Genomic DNA, 15692 nt, shown 5'->3' with positions numbered 1-15692 from the left:
ACGTTACACCTAGTTTCACTGAACAGTTCTTTTGCCTGCGTTTTTACAGTCTCTGTAGCCCTACAGAGTGCAATGGCGTTTTCCAGCTCTAGATTTTGCTCTCTTAGCAGTCTTTCCCTTAGACTATTATCTGAAATACCACACACAAGTCTGTCTTTTATCAGCGAGTCGGTCAGTCCACCAAATTCACACGTTTTGCTTATGTTTCTCAATTCAGTCACATGCTGATCAATATCTTCTTCTGTTTTCTGTACACGTGAAAAATCTGTGCCTCTCAAACGTCGCGTTACATTTAGGGATGCAGTAGGCCTCAAACAGTTCCATTATTTTTTCAAATTTCATCTTGTCTCCTTCAGCAGCATATGTGAAGTTATTATACACCTCCAGGGCTTCATCACCCATGACATGTAAGAAAACTGAGGCTTTCACTTTATCACTTTTCCCATCAGCTCCGACTGCCACTAAGTACAATCCAAAATGTTGTTTATATCTGTTCCAATTTTTAGCCACATTACCTGTCAGCTGAAGTTTCGCTGATGGATATAATCCTTCCATTCTTCACTGATCAGTTGCTGACTTTAGTTTTTCCTTTTTAAGTATTTCCTTCTAATTTCCTTCATGCCTCTTCTGACACCATGTTTCATCTTGTATGTGTGAGTTTTTAGACAACAGATGGATGAAGGAAAAAGTTATTTAAAGTTGTTGTAAACACAACCATGAAGCATGCCATAATGCTTCAACCCTCCATTACAGATCTAACATATTGTGGTCTCCTGCTCTGTGTCAGCCCCTGATGCCAGCTAAGTATAATCAAATGGGAGCAATAGTCCTTAAGGCATTGCTAGTTGTATTGCAACCATGAGCACTATCATTACAGCGGTTGGCTCTGTGCAGGCTTTGAGCGGCCTGTTAAAGGAGCTGACGGTAGTTTCATTTAAAATCCTGCGACTGCGGAGCCTGTGGCCATGATGACAGCACCTCTGATTGGTAGTAGCCACACGGGATTGCAGACTCCAGGGGAATGGAGGACTGGCACAGGGCAGCAGAAAAACAGGGAGACCATTCCCCCATCTGAGAAGGAGAAGCAGAGGAGACGACCCATGGGACAGTGACCATGGTGTCAGACCAGTGAGGGGGCTCATGTGGCAGGTTGCTGGCGTCTCGAGGAGAGGCTGTGGGAGTCTGCTGTTGGGAGATTCACGCTGGGCTGTGGACTGCTGGAGGTCGGCTCGAAAATGGCTGAAGGGGAATCAGGTATCAGAACTGTGATGCAAGAGGGTGCTGAAGGCGCTAAAGGGTTTGGATCTGGAGCTCGGGTTGCCAATGGTTTGGATTAAACTCAGTGTCTGCTGAGGGTGTGAAAGTGCTGGAGGCAAACCTATGGACACTTGTGACTCTGAGTGGGGGGGAGGGGAGACTCTCTTTTGCTTCTCTTTCTCTGACTGTAAGAGGCACTTCATGCACTTTCTGCTGATGGTGAATCTGTCTGCCTTAAATATTACATTTTTTAATGTTCTTTGGCTTGGCTTCGCGGACGAAGATTTATGGAGGGGGTAAAAGTCCACGTCAGCTGCAGGCTCGTTTGTGGCTGACAAGTCCGATGCGGGACAGGCAGACACGGTTGCAGCGGCTGCAGGGGAAAAATGGTTGGTTGGGGTTGGGTGTTGGGTTTTTCCTCCTTTGCCTTTTGTCAGTGAGGTGGGCTCTGCGGTCTTCTTCAAAGGAGGTTGCTGCCCGCCAAACTGTGAGGCGCCAAGATGCACGGTTTGAGGCGATATCATCCCACTGGCGGTGGTCAATGTGGCAGGCACCAAGAGATTTCTTTAGGCAGTCCTTGTACCTTTTCTTTGGTGCACCTCTGTCACGGTGGCCAGTGGAGAGCTCGCCATATAACACGATCTTGGGAAGGCGATGGTCCTCTATTCTGGAGACGTGACCCACCCAGCGCAGCTGGATCTTCAGCAGCGTGGACTCGATGCTGTCGACCTCTGCCATCTCGAGTACTTCGACGTTAGGGATGAAAGCGCTCCAATGGATGTTGAGGATGGAGCGGAGACAACGCTGGTGGAGGCGTTCTAGAAGCCGTAGGTGATGCCGGTAGAGGACCCATGATTCGGAGCCGAACAGGAGTGTGGGTATGACAACGGCTCTGTATACGCTTATCTTTGTGAGGTTTTTCAGTTGGTTGTTTTTCCAGACTCTTGTGCAGTCTTCCAAAGGCGCTATTTGCCTTGGCGAGTCTGTTGTCTATCTCATTGTCGATCCTTGCATCTGATGAAATGGTGCAGCCGAGATAGGTAAACTGGTTGACCGTTTTGAGTTTTGTGTGCCCGATGGAGATGTGGGGGGGCTGGTAGTCATGGTGGGGAGCTGGCTGATGGAGGACCTCAGTTTTCTTCAGGCTGACTTCCAGGCCAAACACTTTGGCAGTTTCCGCAAAGCAGGACGTCAAGCGCTGAAGAGCTGGCTCTGAATGGGCAACTAAAGCGGCATCGTCTGCAAAGAGTAGTTCACGGACAAGTTTCTCTTGTGTCTTGGTGTGAGCTTGCAGGCGCCTCAGATTGAAGAGACTGCCATCCGTGCGGTACCGGATGTTATAGTTTTATTAAAATGACAATAAATTGAACCTTGAAGCAGTAGGGAGGCAGACAATGACAGAGGTAGGGTGGGATGAGATTAAACAGGAACGTCGGCATACACTGTGATTGTTGAGTGATACACAGAAGTGCTGGGCAAACTCAGCAGGTCATGCTCAATCCCTAAAAGTTGGCTATCGGGGGGAGTCACGTGATGGAGTAGTGACTGGTAGGGGAATACCAGCCCTCTCCAGAAAAGAAGAAATAAAGTGAAGAGAATATAAAGTTCAAGAATACAAAATATAACAAATAAAAGATAAAGTTGTAAAGAAAAGAAAGAAAATGGGACCCAAGAAGGAAAAAGTAAAAACAATGGGAAAAAAAGAAAAGACGCCGGAAAAAAAAGGAGAAGGCCTTACCTGCATGAAAAAACAGGGAGCCATCGAGGAGAAGAGAGCCTGTTCTCCGAGGTTGGTGACGACCCCACAGAGTCGCGACCCCCTGACCGCTGGACTGCAAGAATCGCTCTCTGAGCCGAACAAAAGTGCGCAGTGCGCTTACTAAGGAAAAGGAGAACGTGGACAGGAGGGGGGCTCAGCATAGGAGCGGGCAAACACAACGCGACCAGCTGAGGGATGCCCGACACCAGGGCTCTCAGCTGGAAGAAGATGAAAGCGACAGGAAAGGGAGTGAAAGGAAAGAAGAGCAGCAGCAGGAGGCCCAACAGATGAGTAGCCCAGAAGAAGAGGACCAACAGCAAGAAGCCAAGCAAGAAGCCCAGCAAAGTGAGACAAACAACTCATCAGGAAAGTCAGAAGAGACACAGATACAAGGAAGAGAAGAAGAAGACACAAACACAGGTACAGACACAGAAGAGGAAGAAGAAGACCAAGATCTGCACAAAGAAATAGAAGGTAAAACAGATGGACAGAATATCGATAAATTTTTTTTAAGAACAAATGAGAGCATTAAAAGAATGGTTGACATTAGAATTTAGTGAAATTAAAAGAAAAATGAAAAGTTTAGAAGATAAAGTGAATAGATTAGACCTGATCATGACAGAAATAGGGAAAAGGCTAGAAAATGTGGAAGAATGAGAAATGGAAGTGAATGACTTAAGAAGAAAATTGGAAGAAAGTGTTAAAAAAGTTAGTCACAAGAGTTGTTAGCTCAGAAAATTGATATGTTGGAAAATTATAGTAGGTGAAACAACATAAAAATAGTGGGCCTAAAGGAAGATGAAGAAGGCACAGATATGAACACAATGAAAATAAAGTGGCCAAATTTATAAAAGAATGGATCCCAAAGGTCCTGGGAATGACAGAAATACAGGAAGGAATGGAAATAGAAAGGGCACACAGAACACTAGCTCCGAAACCACAGACACATCAAAAACCAAGATCCGTTTTAGTAAAATTTTTGAGATATACAACAAGAGAAAATATACTGGAGTGGGCAAGGAATAAAATTAGAGAGGACAATAAACCATTGGAATACAAGGCTCAAAAAATATTTTTTTACCCAGACATAAGTTTTGAACTCTTAAAGAAGAGGAAGGAGTTTAATACAGCAAAATCGATCTTATGGAAAAAAGGTTATAAATTTACGTTAAGACATCCAGCTGTGCTTAAAATATTTATCCCTAGGGACCAAAAAAGACTGTTCTCGGATCCGGAGGAAACACGAGAATTTGCAGAATGCCTGCAGGACAGAAGGAGAGATGAAGAGTTGTAACACGAACAAAGAATGGCGATAAAATATATATAAAGATGTAAAAATAATGTATATGTAAGAACTAAAGAAGGGAAAGAGAAAGGAAGTAAGGGGAATAAAATAGGGTGAACTTTGTTAAATGTGTTAAAAAAAATCTTTTCGGGGGGTTGGGTGGGAGTGAATAACCGTCATTGCGAAATCAGATGACGCTTGCGAGTGGGTTCACAATCCAAATGGAGAGGGGAGTTGTGGTTGCTCGACAAGGGATAAGGGGGAACTCTGAGAGGAGGGCATTTGGGGCTAAGGGAATATTGGATGTGGGAGTTGTTGAAGGATTTTATGATTTTAAATGTGTTGTCAAACATTGAGTTTAAAAAGAGAAAACTGAGAGATGAAAATGGGGAAAAGGGGGATGGTGGTGGTGTGGAAGTGGAAATGAGGTGTAAACAGGATATGAGATGGCCATGTTGAATTATATGAATATAAATATTATTGGAATACATAAGCAAATTAAACGGAAGAGGCTATTAAATTTACTGAAAAAAGAAAAAATAGACATAGCATTTGTGCAGGAAACGCATCTAACTGAAGTGGAACATAATAAATTAAAGAGAGACTGGGTAGGGCATGTAGCGGCAGCATCATATAATTCAAAAGCTAGAGATGTAGCTATATTAATTAATAAAAATGTACCAATCAAAATAGAACAGGAAATAATAGATCCAGCAGGGAGGTATGTAATGATAAAGTGTCAGATATATTCAGAATTTTGAAACTTGCTTAATATATATGCACCTAATGAAGAGGATCAAAAGATTTCTTTTGAAGGTTGTAGATACGCAAGGGAATATATTGATAGGAGGGGATTTTAACCTTAATTTGGATCCAATTTTGGATAAAACTAGACAAAAGACTAGCAAAAAGAATAAAGTGGCCAAATTTATGGTTAAATCAATGCAGGAAATGAAATATGGAGGAGGCAGCACCCAAAAGAGAAGGAATACTCGTATTATTCGAGTAGACATAAAACATACTCAAGGACTGATATGTTTTTGTTGTCGGCCCATATTCAAGGGAGAGTTAGGAAAACTGAATATAAAGCTAGACTACTATCTGATCATTCACCCCTGTTAATAGCAATAGAACTGGAGGTCGTCCCACCAAGAACATATAGATGGAGGTTAAACTCCATGCTACTTAAAAGGCAGGAATTCAGAGAGTTTATTGAACGCCAAATTAAAACGTGCTTTGAAATAAATACGGAATCAGTGAAAGACAAATTTATATAATGGGATGCAATGAAAGCTTTCATTAGAGGGCAGATAATAAGTTATGTGACTAAGATGAAAAAGGACTACAATCGGGAAATAGAACAGTTGCAAAGGGAGATAGTAAGTTCAGAAAAGGAACTAGCAAAAAGGGATGATATAACAAAAAGAAGAGAATTGGCAGACAAAAAAAATACAAAACATTACAAACGTATAAGGTGGAGAAGAACACAATGAAAATAAAGCAAAAGTATTATGAACTAGGAGAAAAAACACACAAAATATTAGCCTGGCAACTTAAAACAGTACAAGCTAAAAGAACTGTATTGGGATCAAGGAAAAAGGACAAACAAATTACATATAACTCAATAGAGATTAATGAGAACTTTAAGGAATTTTATGAACAATTATATCAAATTGAGAACCAGGGGAAAAATGATAAAATAAAAGAGTTTTTATTTGAACTGCCGAAATTGCAAGAAGAGGAACAAACAAACTGATAAAACCATGTGAAATAGAGGAAGTACAGGATATATTAAAAAAGCTGCCAAACAATAAAATGCCTGGAGAGGATGGATTCCAAATAGAATTCTTTAAAACATTTAAAGAGTTATTAATTCTTCCTCTCCTGGAAGTAATGAACCAGATAGAAGAAACACAAAACTTGCCAGATTCATGTAATACAGCAATAATTACAGTAATACCAAAGACTGGGAAGGATCTGCTAACACCAGCATAATATAGACCAATATCTCTACTTAATTCACATTATAAGATAATAACAAAATTATTAGAAAACAGATTGGCCGATTGTGTACCAAAAATAATAAAACTAGATCAAACTGGATTTATTAAGAAAAGGTGAACAGTGGATAATGTCTGTAAATTTATTAATTTAATTCATGTAGTTCAAGGAAATAAGATGCCAACAGTAGCTGTTGCTTTAGATGCAGAAAAAGCCTTTGACAGAGTAGAATGGAATTATTTATTCAAAGTATTACAAATCTACCAGAAAAATATATTAATTGGATGAAACCATTATATAATGGACCATTGACGAAGGTAACAGTAAATGGATATGTATCGAACCAATTTTAATTAAGTAGTTCAACTAGTCAGGGACGTTCATATCTCCCTCACTGTTTGCTTTAGCAACAGAACCATTGGCAGAACTGATAAGAACAGAAAATAAAATAAAAGGGATAAAAATAAAGGAGGAGTATAAAATCAGTTTATTTGCAGATGACATCATAGTATACTTAAGAGAACCAGAAATATCAATAAAAGAACTACATAAGAAATTGAAGGAGTATGGAGAAATATCAGAGTACAAGATCAACGCAAATAAAATTGAAGTGATGCCAATGAGTAATGGGGATGATAAAGAATTTAAAAAAGAAACATCATTTAAATGGCAAACACAAGCAATCCGATACCTAGGTATTAGGTTAGATAATAATTTAAGCCACTTGTACAAATTAAATTATCCGCCACTAATGAAGAAATTGCAGGAAGACTTAGAAAATTGGAAAGAATTACTGCTAACTTTGATAGGGAGGGTAAATTGCATTAAAATGAATGTCTTCCCAAGGTTACAATACTTATTTCAATCATTACCAATTCCCTTAACAGAAAAATTCTTTAATGAACTAAATGAACTAAATTTAGTTTCCACAAAAACTAAATTTTTGTGGAAAGGGGGAAAACTGAGGATAGCATTAGATAAATTACAGAGAGGTACAACCAAGGTGGTTTACAATTACCAAACTTTAAAAATTATTATAGAGCAGCACAATTAAGGTATTTATCAGATTTTTATCAGACTAGGGGAAAACCAGATTAAACTAGGATAGAGCTGGATAAAATAGGGGAGAAGGTACCGGAACATATACTTAAGAAGTGGGATGAAAAGCTGGTACAGTATAAAAGCTTACCAGTATTGTATCATTTACTCAATATATGGAAGAGGATTCACTTAGAAAGGAAAAAAACAAATGACCAAATACTAAAATTATTATTGATGCAAAATCATCTAATCCCTTTTACAATAGATAACCTTTCCTTTAGAGAATGGGAGAGAAAAGGAATTAAAAGAGTAGAAAATTGTTTTTAGGGAAATAATTTATTAACATTTGAACAAATGAAGTACAAATATTGAATAACTCATGATACAATGTTTACATATCATCAACTGAAAGCTTTCTTAAAGGATAAATTGGGAAACAGGCTGAGATTACCATAAGGAAGCAGCTTTGAATATGTGATTACAAACACACTGATAATTAAAAGATTTATAACGAACATGTACATCAAGCAACAAGATAAGGAAAATGATGAAATAAGCTATAAACCCAAACAAAAGTGGGAAAAGGATTTAAACATAAAGATAAAAAATGAAACATGGGAACAGTTATGTTCTGGAACTATGATACAGGTTTTGCATGATACAGTATAATTGGTTACATGGCCCAAAATTAAAAAAAATTGGGATCCAACATTATCAGATAGTTTTCACTGTAAGAAGGAAATGGGAACAACAGTACATGCAATTTGAGCATGTGAGAAAGTGAATATGTTTTGGGAAGATCTAAATCAGATATTAAATAAAATCACAAAAAACAACTTACCAAAAAATCCAGAGATCTTTCATCTAAGTAATATAAGAAGTAAGGAATTCGGCCTCAAACTGGATGAAGTGCAAAATAGATTTATTATGATAGCCTTAGCTGCAGCAAAAAAATTGTATAATGTCAACTTGGAAATCGGAAGAGAGCCTGAGAATACAGCAATGGTACATGGAAATGAATAAATGTATTCCAATAACATACTATTAAAAAAAAATAAAGTCACATTATTCGAACAAATTTGGGAACCGTACATGGAACATAACAGAGAGGCCTTGCCTCGGACCTCCACCCCCTAAAATGATAAAGACAAAACGACTTGATCCAGTGTGTAAAAGTAGATGACATATTTTTCATGTTTATTTTCATTGTGTGATGACATTGTTTAATTGTATTGTATATGTTGAATATTTATTGGTTTTGGAGGGGGGGGTGGGAAGGTAGGGGGGAAGAAAAGGGGAGAAAATGCTACTGTGTATATTTAAGAGGGAAATATTTGTATGTATTTTGTTTGATATGGTTCATAGTGTGAAAAATAAAAAGTATATATAAAAAAAGAAACGTTGGCTATCCTTCACTTCCAGTAGATGCTGCGTGACCTGCTGAGTTTCCCCAGGTTTGAGGAGGGTGTGAGTGTGCAGCGTTGGATCACGGTGGGAGCCATGAGTGATTGACCTCAGTCGTAATGACAGAAATGGCTGGAATTTTGTGGAGGATGCAAGTGCACGAAGACGAATGCACTTCGATCCTGGGGCACGCCAACCTGGCAGACGGCATGACGCCAAAGGTGGGCTGCGTGCGCGGTCTGGTGGCGTGACGTAGGAACCAGGGCTGCGTGCGCGGGCTGGCGCTGTTGTTCCGGGAGCGAGGCAGTGAGGGCCGGGAGTGGCGCCGCTGCACATTACGATCAGGCTTCTGCATCGCTGCAGCACTCGCAATTTCTTCCGAGACCGTGTCCGTCCGGCCGGCCGCCTGGTAGGTTTGGCAGCGGGACGGGAGAGGGTTCCCACTTCGGGGTGAGTTGGAACTGCGAGTGGAGAGAGGCGGATGGGCGGCTGCAAGCTGGGGCCCAATTTCAGGCTCAGACGCGGCCTCAGGCTTCGGGCCCAGATGCAAACCGGCGAATACCCCTCCCAGCATTGCTGGCTGCCGCCCGAGCAAAACATGGGAGGAGGCCGGTCCGGAGCCGCCGTGGTGCGGCGTGGACCTTGGGGAAAACAGTGCCACGCACTCCTGCTCTATGCTTCGGCTGGTGGCGGAGTAGGTGAGGAACTGGCCGAATCCGGACTACCTGAGTGCGGCGAGGTTGTTCGTTGATTGATTTTAGAGGAGGTTTGGTGTGGGCTGCGGCCCTGGGAGGCGCATTACTTATTGTGAGCACTGCTACTTTTACCCACAATGTTGTCATTTTTTTTTTGCCAATGTGGATGTCATATTTATTATATTTTTACATAATTGTATTATTTGTAATAAATATTTTATCATGAGAAACTGTTTTGAGAGTAAAGGCGTTAGGAAAGTTTTTCGCCATTTTGATATTATTGCCACGGATTAAATTAGTCCTTGTTCAACGCTTGTACAGTGAGACCCCCACCCTTACCCACGTTTCTCAGCATACGTAACGGATGATTTTGAAGAGGCGAAGCATGATTTGTGAACCGTTCAAACTTAGCAAACACAGAAGATACATTAATGTAAAAGTTTATGAAGTTGGAAAGCCATTTCCCATGATATGTGTTTTGTTTCACTTAATATGGTAAGAAAAACAGTTATTGCAAGTTGGCTATTTGAGTAATATATGACGGCGGTTTAGTGATGTTTGTGCATAAGTATAAAATTGGGTTTGAATTCCTGTTACTTCTCTGGATAAGGTGACCCACGTAACATTTACACAATTAAGTTGTGAAAAGCATGGAAGATAGATTGTAGCATCATAAACAAAACCATTTTGTGTAATTATATTAGAAGAGGTATGCATAAAATGTTCCAGAATGATAAATAGCATTACAAGACAGTTTTCAAAACGTTGAGTTTCATTCAGTTCTATACTGGATCAAGATTAGGATTTAATTTCAGATGATCGAATTGATCTTGCACCATCTATTTATGCTGGACAATCTGCAAGGATTGAGCATTACTTGTCCACTTGAGTTTGAGTGCTGAGTTTTCCCTCACTGCTGGACAAGAAGCTACAAACTCTAGGCCTCTGTACCCCACTGTGCAACTGGAACTTTGACTTTCTCATTGGAAAACCACAGTACGAATTGGAATCGATGTCTCCTCACTGATCATCTGCAAAGGATGCATGCTTAGCCCACTGCTCTACCCATGACTGTGTGGCCAGGCACAATTCCAATACCATCAACAAGTTTCCTGATGACACCACAGATGTCGTCAGAATCATAAACTGCAATGAGGAAGCGTACCGGAAGGAGACAGATTAGCTAATTGAATGGTGTAACGACAACAACACTGCTCAATATCAACAAAACCAAGGAGATTATTGTAGACCAGGAGGAAGTCAGGGGAACACAACCCAGTCCTCATCGAGGGCTCAATAATGAAGATGGTCAAGAACTTCAAACTCCTGGGTGTCAGCATTGGGAAGATCTATCCTGGAGCCTCCATGGTGATGCAATTGCAAAGAAGGCATGCCAGCCGCTATACTTTGTGAGGTGTCTGAGGCGGTTCGGTATATCACCGAACACTCATAAACTTCTACAGGTGTACCATGGAGAGCATTCTGGCTGGTTGCATCACTTCCTGGTATGGAGGTGCCAACTCTTAGAGACAAGAATAAACTCTTGAGGGTTGTTAACTCGGTCTGCGACATCACAGGTACCAGACTTTATTCCACCGAGAACATCTGCACGAGGCAGAATCTTAAAAAAGCAGCCTCTATCCTCAAAGACCCCCACCACCCATGCCAAACCCTCTTCACTCTGCTACCATAGTGGTGGGGGGGGGGGGGGGAAGAGAAGGTACAGAAGCCTAAAGACGAGCCCTCAGCTGCACAAGGACAGCTTCTTCCCTGCTGCCATCAGATTCCTGAATGAATCAAAGACGCTGCCTTTTAGTGCTCTATTATTATTATCACCGCCAGTTGGGCTGATATCGCCTCAAACCGTGCATCTTGGCGCCTCACAGTTTGGCGGGCAGCAACCTCCTTTGAAGAAGACCGCAGAGCCCACCTCACTGACAAAAGACAAAGGAGGAAAAACCCAACACCCAACCCCAACCAACCAATTTTCCCCTGCAGCAGCTGCAACTGTGTCTGCCTGTCCCGCATCGGACTTGTCAGCCACAAACGAGCCTGCAGCTGACGTGGACATTTACCCCCTCCATAAATCTTCGTCCGCGAAGCCAAGCCAAAGAAGATTTTTTTATATAGAAATGTCATAAGGTAGTTATAATATGTGCGTTTACACTAAGATGCTGCTGTGAAACACCAAATTTCATGACTTGTTCATGACAATAAATCCTGATTCTGATTCTGAGCTGGCTGATGAGACCAATATGTGAACATATGCTCTCCCAAAGGAGGAGCAGGAGGTACTTGAAGGCATGAATCTGTGAGGGGGTAGGCTCTTTCATCTGTTACATTAGCTCTCTGGATACCTGATGAATGAGATTCTCAGTTTAAAGCTTTCCTGAATTCTTCGACTCCATTTGGAGCGGTCATTGGTTAGCAATTCCCATAAGTTGATGGGGATGCTTTGAGTGCCTTGAATAATGTACTTGGTCCACTAGGTGAGCTCTTGGAGCTCAGAATAGAGTGGATGTTTACTGAACAGTGAGGTTCGGTTATGAGTTCAGAGACCAAGGTTGGAGTGATCTTGTTTCTGAAGTGGAGAGATTGAACAATTCCCCATTTGTCCTGTTGCTGAACTGCAATTAGGAATTTGGTGTGAAATGCAATGTTGAAACAAGAGTGGGATTGATGTTCGGGTGATCATACAAACTTGACACCATTCTGCTTTGAGATTCACTTGTGGACTTATTAAGGTTACAACTTGTATGAATTTCTGAAGGCAGATAAATTTGAGAAGTATGCTTCACAGTCATCCTTGAGTGAGCCAAATGTTTTTATTAAGATGGGAGGTTCCTCCTGGCACTTGGAGCTATAATGTGAAGATTCATGTCCATTATGTCCAGATCTGTGATGTTCAGTTGATGGTTCTCAAGACACTTAATGGCTTTTTGATGTACAGCTTTGTGACCCAATTTCTTATTAGATGAAATGTAGATCACTAATTAAACTGCTTCTCATTGGGCACTCTTGACACCAGAATACTGGTTAAAATCAGTTAAGAATTCTTGTGTATTTTGGATGTGAAACTAAACCTACAAAGAAACAAAATAGAAACAAATGCAGATATTTTAGTGGATAGATATAAACATGATTTCTTCTTTGTGGCCAACTGTGGAGTTAATTGTGTCTGCTTAATAGGAAATAATTTGCCCAAATCATAATATAATTGAGAATTTAAAAAAAAGTGAAACGGATTTGATTTCCAACATTCCTTTAAACTAACATCTCAAGTGTAGAACCCAACTTTTTGGAACTTGTAAAGTAAAACTATACAGGTGCACCCCATTTTACGAATACTCGCTTTACAATATTTGCTTTTATGAAGAAACCTATGTTTGCTTTTATGAAAGGATTTGAATGGGTATTTGCTTTTACAAAAATAGCTTTCATTAGTAGGGAATGGGTCTTCGCTTTATGCCATTTCGGCTTACAAAAGGTTTCATAGGAATGCTTTTGTTTGTAGAGTGGGGTATACCTATATCAAGTTTCAAGATTGCATTTATTGTGTGCACAAATTACCATTTTTCCCTTACCCTGTAAAGACATGCAGAGGCACTATTGATACAGTATCAAGACAAGAAAAACAAGAGTCCCTTCAGAGTGTTGAGCATCTGTGGATCCCTCTGTCTCCTGCACCTCTGTAACCTCTATTTTTGTCCAACAATGAACTTGGTGTTCAAGTATCACCTTTGTGATCTCTTTTTCTGACCCCCCCCCCCCTCCCCAAAAATTAGGAAACAGTCAGCTCCTGAGACCTTTGGGAACCCGCTTGCCTTCAGCATTTTCATGATTTCTGGTCCTCGCACTTAGTTCGTAGAAGCTGATCACCTGCAGCTTGGTATGAGAATTCCAGGTGCTAAACCCTGAGCTGGTCCAGTGCTGGGACTTTGTGCTCCAAGAGTTTTTGGCAGTCAGGTAATTAAACATACAATTAACAAGAGCTGGTGAAGTAGGTCTTCTTAACTCATTGTCTGTCCCAATAGCCTCATCACTTTGTTGCCATTTCCCCAGTGCCCTTAATTCCCTTATCTTTCAAATCTAGTTCCTCTTTCACTATTACCAGCGATCTCGGAGCTACAACTCCAGCATTTAATGTTTGTGCTTTGCGAGAAGAAATTCTTATGTGAAAACTTATTTTTTGTAAGCCTATTGTGCCTCTTCAATAAGATTGCTTGTATTCTTCTAACCTCCAGGTAAAGAACTGAATTTCTTTAGCTGCTGGTGATAAGATGGCACTCCCATTCTGAGTATGACCATCTCATGATAGATAATTTTTTTTTTTAATTTTTTATTTTTCACACCATAAATCACAATAGCCATGATATACACTTTTTCTTTTTCACACATTTACAGTTCATGATAGATAATTAAAGCAGATTCGAAGTGAAGGGCTGATGGAATGAGCTGCACCTTGAAGTAGGCCTTGGGTGATGACTCTCAGCATCAGAGTATCTCAACTTCTCATGTGATGCTCTGTATAATTTGTATGTGCTGTCCAAGAAATCCAGCTGCAGGAAAATCAGATCAGCAAGTGAGATCAGAACATGACAGTTAACAAAATGGCAAAACTTGCTTTTTATTGTACTGAAAATGTGTTGGCGAAAATTTCAATGGACTTGCTACCATATATTTTGGCATACAAGTCAAGAAACCCAAAAAAATCTCTCAAAAAAGACGGAGGACATTTTTTAAACCTTAAATTCAGCTCAAATCCAATCCATGCTGATCCGGTGTATAAGTTGACCCATGAAAAGCCAATTTGGCATATGTCAACCCATGAAAAACCAAAAATAAACATGACTACAACAGGTTTTGATTGAGATTTTTACTGAAAACAACAGCACAATTAGAACCCTTCAAAATCACTAACATCATCTGAAAACAATATAGAGGATGCTTCAAAATCCCCCTCTCTATCGGAAGCAAAGATGGTGGCAAGCACATCCATACTCTCACTGTTTAAACAGCAATCATATGGATCCCAGCTATCTGATGAGGCAGTTTCAGCTTCGTCGACAGTGTATCATCTTCCGTGCCATAAGCAATTTTATCACAGTCTCTTTGTCCCATGCCATGAGCTCAAAATTAGGCAGCCATCAAGTGATGCAGCATGCATTACTACACCCTTTTTAAACTACTTTTCTGCATTCGACATCCATGTATTCGATTTTTCGCACATATGATCTTTGAATGACTTGTTCAAGCAGACATCGAGAAGTTGCAATATAGACGTCAAACCACCCGCAATAACCGCCATGTGAGTATTATGTAGTGCTAATCTACTTTTAGTGTTCTCAGTTAAGTGGGTATGAAACATCCCAGACCATCAAACTTCATTCTTTGTGTAAACCCCCAGCCACCTCTTCCACACATTGTCTATCCATAATTCGACATAATTTTCATCCATCTGCATTTTCATGAAAATATACAAAAATACCTGCAGGGAATTTCAATTCAGTTTAATTTTGCATTTGAAGATTACCATAGGTTTTAACTTTGTCCCGTTGACCATGCACAATAACACTACAGTAAACCTGGTCTTTTCCTGACTCCTGGTTTGCACAGTTTTAACACCTTTCCATTCCTCTGTTCTATTGCCTATCATGTCGAAATTCATGGGGGTTTCGTCCATGTTTCTGATATTTGACAATGCAAACTGGTGTTTCTGCTGGTTCCGTATAATAAACTGGTGAAAATTTACAACTTTGGTAGTTTCTGTGGATTTTTTTGTCCTAAGACCAGACTTTTCCTGTTCATGAAATGATTGCACCAGCCTATTTTAGCCTCAAAATCTTTACTGAGGTCTGGGTGCAACTTTGCCCACTGAGGTGCAAATATTCTTATTTTATTTCGGGTGACTATGTAGTAATCTTGCCTCTGTTCACTACCCATTCTGCAACATGATTTTCCAACTCTGGCTGAGTGATTTATTTTCTCAACAAACATTGCCTTTATGATATTTTTCTTAAAGCCTCTTCTTTCTTCCTCCAATCTCTTACCAACTTCTTGTCCACATCAAATTTTCTTACAGCAGCCCAGTTGTTGGTTTTCTTGGCCATTTCTATTACTTTCAATTTAAAACTTTCTTCATACTTTTGTCGTGAGACCCTCCATGATAGCAATCGCCTCCATCCAATGCCCAGCAGATCAATCCGCACGATCTTTGGGAATTGACATATATGCCTGTCAACAGCCAATC

At 40.4% G+C, this 15692-nt stretch overlaps 1 protein-coding gene across 13 annotated transcripts in view; it reads left to right on the top strand.

The window, feature by feature from the left end:
- rbm25b (RNA binding motif protein 25b) overlaps positions 1-15692 on the top strand; it is a 100691-nt gene that overhangs the window by 13311 nt on the left and 71688 nt on the right. For 4 of the 13 annotated variants that reach the window (XM_069917279.1, XM_069917275.1, XM_069917274.1 and 1 more), the window contains exon 1: positions 9034-9156. The exons of the other annotated variants lie outside the window; for them this stretch is intronic. The gene's annotated coding sequence lies outside the window, so the exon portion shown is untranslated. Of the gene's footprint in view, positions 1-9033; positions 9157-15692 lie in introns of those variants that run through there. 13 annotated transcript variants of the gene reach the window in all.

The sequence above is a fragment of the Narcine bancroftii genome, chromosome 2, assembly GCF_036971445.1.
Source record: "Narcine bancroftii isolate sNarBan1 chromosome 2, sNarBan1.hap1, whole genome shotgun sequence".
Taxonomy (NCBI): domain Eukaryota; kingdom Metazoa; phylum Chordata; class Chondrichthyes; order Torpediniformes; family Narcinidae; genus Narcine; species Narcine bancroftii.
This window is presented reverse-complemented; position numbering and strand designations above follow the sequence as displayed.